At 31.9% G+C, this 6158-nt stretch overlaps 1 protein-coding gene across 3 annotated transcripts in view; it reads right to left on the bottom strand.

Annotated features, from left to right (window-relative positions):
* LOC107441631 (Alg13 UDP-N-acetylglucosaminyltransferase subunit) overlaps nt 1-6158 on the bottom strand; it is a 75697-nt gene that overhangs the window by 18407 nt on the left and 51132 nt on the right. For all 3 annotated transcript variants that reach the window (XR_011637375.1, XR_011637374.1, XR_011637376.1), the window contains exon 2: nt 34-132. The gene's annotated coding sequence lies outside the window, so the exon portion shown is untranslated. The remainder of the gene's footprint in view (nt 1-33; nt 133-6158) is intronic.

Genomic DNA, 6158 nt, shown 5'->3' on the forward strand with positions numbered 1-6158 from the left:
GTAAGCTATGAAATCACAGAAAAATGTACTTACTTTAAATGAGCATTTTTCCCAACAGATTCTGACCCTTGGAATAAGTTGCAAGCCGCCTAAGGTTGATTTCAGGTTTTGCATATTTCACCATCATTTCAGCTAATTCAAAATAATAGAGAGAAAAATTATGAAACTTGTTTACGTCACAGAATAACTTAGTGACTGTAGAAAGTAGTTAACTGTAGAAAGTTTTCATAGATTTTCTATTCATGTATACAAATATGGGTTAGTTTTACGCAACAAGTCCTCCATAAAGGCGAATTAGTTCTGATGCTTATTAGTCCAGGAGTTCTTTTGTTTTCTATATTGAACATGATGCATCAAGTTTTGATTGCTGTTCAACCTCAGCAAAAAAAAAGCTGGGTAGATTTCTAATTATGATTTATCCATCATCACCATCATTTGAGCTAATTCAAAATAATAGAGAGAAAAATTATGAAACTTGTTTACATCACAGAATAACTTAGTGATGTTTGGAACTCAAAATTTTGCATTATTTGAAACTATGAAATATTAAATTAATCTAAATTTTCATTTAATTTGACCTAATTGTTTTAAGAAATTGAAAGTTAAAAAGAAAACCTACTTTTTTTAATTCAGAAATCAGTTATCACTTTCATGGATGAAATTTTGACAGTTAAAATCAGTGTTTAAAATTATCTAAAAACTTGAATATGTTGCAACGTAAAGTGAGCATTTAAAATGATGAATATAGAGAAAAACAAATATGAATGCTTTTCTTAAAACAAGATTGTTAAAAAATCTTAATACATTTGGTTAGAATTAGTTTTAAATCATAATTAGAAATCTACCCAGCTTTTTTTTTTTGCTGAGGTTGAACAGCAATCAAAACTTGATGCATCATGTTCAATATAGAAAACAAAAGAACTCCTGGACTAATAAGCATCAGAACTAATTCGCCTTTATGGAGGACTTGTTGCGTAAAACTAACCCATATTTGTATACATGAATAGAAAATCTATGAAAACTTTCTACAGTTAGCCCAACATCATGGAAACACTTGCCCATCGTCTACCATATAGGGAATAATTTTCACATACACTATAAATCAGTGTGAACTGGGAGTAGTATATGAATTATACCTCATCAATTTATAGAATTTGAGCTTTGATAGCCTCATAGGGGTACTGAGTTACTCAGCTTCCACAATGAAATAAAGAAGAACTGCTGAGAAGCTCTATTCATAGCTGCCAACGTGGATAGGAATAAATCCAGTAGATTTTACAAAATATTATAAATTTCATGACAATTTTTGCAAAATGTACTAAATATTTTACATATAGGGAATTTTAGGGATTTTTATAGTCATCAAAACAAAATCTGCAATATTTTCCAGTTATGAATAACATTAAATTAACTTGAAGTGTTATGTATTATATAAACTCATAATTTTGATTAGTAATAGGCATTTAATTCATCAAAGATAGTTAAACGATTTTTTAAATTAATTTAAAAAGGGAGTTCTAAATAAAAATAAACTAAAAATTTTAGACTGATAAATGAGATTCGCTTTATTATGTATTAGTAACACATATTTAAATATTCAAGCAAGCAATAATCTGAGCAAAAATTCTATTTCAATGCAGATTTTTTTTTTTTTTTTTTTTAAGAAACTTCAGGGAATTTTCAAAAATCGGGAGTATTTTTATTAAACCAGTAGACCAGGAGAAACTGGCAAAATACAGTAGTATACTGGAAAATCCAGTAGACTTGGCAGCTATGTCGATTGGTAGTCTAGGTACACTGAAATCTGTCATTCTGTAAAGACAAAAAAGAATCATTTGCCCAACTGGCTCAAGAAAGTAATTATTCAAAGCTTAGATTAAAAAAGTAAAACACTTTAAGTTACTGACACTCTACAGCCGCTGACACTCTACAGCAATGGTTCCCAACTGAAGTAAAATGTTTTTTAAAAATTTTAGTTTTGTTTAAAGAGTTTTCTGTGAATCGATTTCTTTTCTTTTGCTAGCAGTCTGATTTCCCAATAAGGAAGATTTCAAAGTCTGCGGATTTTCTGCTTTAAAATTTATCAAGAACTGATGGAAACCGTCTCGTAAATTCTGTTCTTGAGATGAACTGAAGACGAAAATCCGTCAAGGAACATATGGTTCCTTTAGCTCTAAATTCTCTCCCCGAGCATTTTGTCAGCTTTTATGCTAGTGCATTTGTAGTCTCCATTTTGTATTTTTTTTATTATTATTCCTCTAAGAATGTTTAAAAAAAATTTTCTTCGTTTTGAAATACATGCCAACTAACTTCTATTTAAACAGTGGGGTTTTCGAGAAAATTTTAGGTGGTGCTAATTTGAATCTTATTTTAAAAATGTGCTTCATAGGAGCACAGCTATAAAACAAAGAGTATGTTTTTATCTTCCAGATAACCCTCTCCAATCTATAGTTTGTCTATGTAAAGAACTTTCCAAGTCATTTGTCTGAAGTAATGGCGGCGACTATGGTTACGAGGTTAAACTATTTCAAGTATGGGTGTTGGGCATGATTAAAGACAAGTTTTAGCTTGGGTCAGCTAGAGAAAGGAGCTCTCCTCTTTGAAATGCGCTATTTTTTGTTTCCATAGCAGTAGACAGCCGGCGAGGGGAGGGGAGTTGTTTCCTTAGACAAACTATCTCATCTTCTGGATAGCAATCAGGTCAATACTATATGAATTCGTTTAAGTGCCTGACTGTTGTAGAGCGTCATGTTTATTCCAGCTTTCATATCCTTAAATTGTTCTCAGTCGTTTTCGAGAAATCTGTGCGGTTTTTCATTCTTCAGATTATGCAACAGGAGATATTTTACAAGGTGGGGTTGTCAGCCCAACCTGGAGGACCAGGGTGTTTACTCTTCATCTGATGCCTCGCCATACAGCTTGAAAGAATTTGGAGCTTGACTCATTGCCTCAACGGATGAAATGGATTTTAAGACTAAATGACATAGTGGATTGAGAATCAGGGATTTGTTTTATAACTATAGTGTTAGAGGATAAAGACGATATAGGAATTGAAAATGAGTTTAAATCTGTCGCTGAATAACATGTTTGCAGGACAGTACAAGCAAAAAGGGAATCGGACTCATTAATTTTGCAGTGAAGCATAATGTGTTTATTTACAACACTATATTTTGACTCAAAATAGTACAATAACATGACATGGCAGGGTGCGTAGCGTTTTTAAAAAGTGCTTAAAGGTGCTTATTTTCGTTTTTTAAAAGCCCTTAAAGGTGCTTTTTTCATTGGGTGTTTTTAAAAAGTGCTTAATTTTCCCTTTTTCAAAATGAAAATTTTCTTTTATCCTGTTGATTTTCGCTTCGAATTATGCAAAAAGACACAGTTCACATTGTTCTATTCAACGTTTTCATAATTAATTCAACCCCAATCTATTTCGGCATATTGTCGGTCCGAAACGTATAAAAACACCATTCGTTTTACGTGATTCAAAATTTTTGTCAATTGTCAAAAACAATGCCAAAAGGTTTTTTTTTTTTACATGACGGTTAAAACAAGATAAAACCGTCAATTGTCAAAAACTTTCCAACCCTGCCTAATTATATTTTTTATTTTTTTAAAGTGCTTAAAAATATTTTTTGGTGAATAATTTGACTACGTTTAAATCTGTCATTGAATAGCATGTTTGCAGGACAGTACAAGCAAAAAGGGAATCAGACTCATTAATTTTACAGTGGAGCATGGTGTATTTATTTGAAGCACTATATTTCGACACAAAATAATGCAATAAGATGACATGGCGATAGCCTAACTAACACCTTTAATCAGATGAATTATGCTTTGATAGTTGACAGACATCGCTCTAATCTTACGGATGTGAGGACCATTCGAGATGCTATCATTGATACTGATAATTAGTTTTGGAGTTTTTAAATTAAGAGCAAAAATATCTAACTTCTGAAGTATATGAAGAAAATGTCAGCTAATTTTATTACTCAAATTTAAAAGATAAGGAAACCGGTTTAAGGAGGAAATAAAGGGCAAAAAACGCAATTTTGTGAATGTGGAATCGCAACGGCAAATGGTTAAACATATCTTGCTGATAAGGCTCTAAGACCTGATGAAAAATCGATACGAAAAACTGGTTTGACAATAAGTGCAGATTAGCCACTGAAAAAAAAAAAGCTTATCCCGATTGAAAAATGCAAATGAGCTAGTGGTATACATGTTACCGTGAATGACCGAAATCGAGAGAATGTCGACTTTCACCGGTGAATGTCAACAATCACATAGCCGCTTTGGTGAATGTACGAAATGATATTAATTTAGTCGTTGGTTGATATTATGTTTATTCGATATATTAATATTAGCTGAGGATAGATTAGGAGAAACATCAGTGTTCGGGGTACCGGTGGAATGCGAACTGGGCCGTGGCACTTAACTAGTTTATATTTCGGACATTTACCAACGAGACTATATGATTGTCAACAACCACCAATTTATTCACAGTAACATACACATAAAAAGAAAAAACGAGTTTATCATCTTATTTGCAAAATAGGAGACACTACAATTTGTTCCAATTATCGTGGCGTCAGCCTACTAAATATTACTTATGAAGTATTCTCTAACATTTTATATGGAAGGTTGCCTCCTTTGGTTGAACATATTTCGGGAGAATTTCAATGTGGTTTTAAAAAAGGAAAATCCACATACTTAAAAATTTTTTACATGCGCCAAATTCTTCAAAATGTAGAGAATACGGAATAGATTTGCACTGTATTTTTGTTGACTTTAGTATCTATGGCAATGCATCTAAGGATTGTGGTTGAAATGGGATTTCAAAATATTTAATTAAACTTATATATAAAAAAATTTACACTCAAACTCTTTCTTGTGTAAGAGTACCCGTAAACTTAACTGATAACCTTAATATCAAAAAATGGTGTCCGACAAGGTGATGCCCTTCCCTGTTTTTTTCAATTTTGCCTTTGAATGATCTATCCGGGATTTTGGTATTAATATCAGAGAAACTATCTTCACTAAGAAAATTCAAATTCTTGCCTATACTGATTATAATGTTATTATTGTCCGAACTAAAAAAGCATTCATAATGGCTTATACTACTATTAAACTATCAGCAGCAAAAATACACTTAATTGTTAATGAAAACAAAAGTACATGCCCGTGAAAAAACTTAATTTCTTACAAATTGATTATTGCAAATTTAAACTCGTCTTCAGACCTGGACTCGAACGTTAACAGTCAGAGCAATTGACGTAAAAAATTGTTGCTGTTAATCATAATCTTAATGGATTAAGAAATATTCTATAAAAAAAATAGTAAAAAGGAATACAAAAAAATCTTGTTGTATAAAACCAACATTAAACATGTGCTATAAAAAAAAATTTCACATGAAAATAGACTTGCTGTCTTCCGGAGAAAAGTTTTAAGAAGAATGCATCAATGCACACAGATACAATAATGAGCCATTCAGAGATGGCAGATATTATTATCCATCACATTAAAGTAAACGGCATCAAATTTTAAATATAAACGGGTTTTGAAAGGTAATGGTACGGGTAATAGAGCATCGGGATGAAATCTTAACTCACGAGAAATGGAAATAATTTTAATAGTTCTTTTGCTTATCCTACTAAAATGTATCGAACTCATAATGGTTTGTGCGAATTAATTGCTGGCAGACAATTTTTAAATTATTACTAAAATTCAATACTTAGAGAATATCGAGGGCATCTCTTGAAAATTATTAAAATTGAAATCGAATTACTTTCTAGCGGTTATCTAATTCAGCTAGTTACTACTTATCAGGGCTAAAATGTTAAGGGCTTAGTTCTTAAATGCAAAAATAAATTCTCTAAAAACTATAAGAAATGACCTTAAAATAAAATTAAAATAACGCCCTTAAAATTTTTAAAAAACTTTTTTTTTTATTACTGTAAATCGTAATATGTTCTTTTTTTCTTCCAATGCCCACCTGGAGAATGACCTTTCGTCATACAGGCATCTGAGGAGCAGATTTGTTGGCCAGGGACACCATATTAGGTGGGCCAACTTTGCTCCCAGATAATACAGAGATTGAAAGAACATCCATGCCTTGCCCGGGATTCGAACCCAGAACCTTTCTGGTGCAAGGCTAGTTC

The sequence above is a fragment of the Parasteatoda tepidariorum genome, chromosome 1 (assembly GCF_043381705.1).
Source record: "Parasteatoda tepidariorum isolate YZ-2023 chromosome 1, CAS_Ptep_4.0, whole genome shotgun sequence".
Lineage (NCBI taxonomy): Eukaryota > Metazoa > Arthropoda > Arachnida > Araneae > Theridiidae > Parasteatoda > Parasteatoda tepidariorum.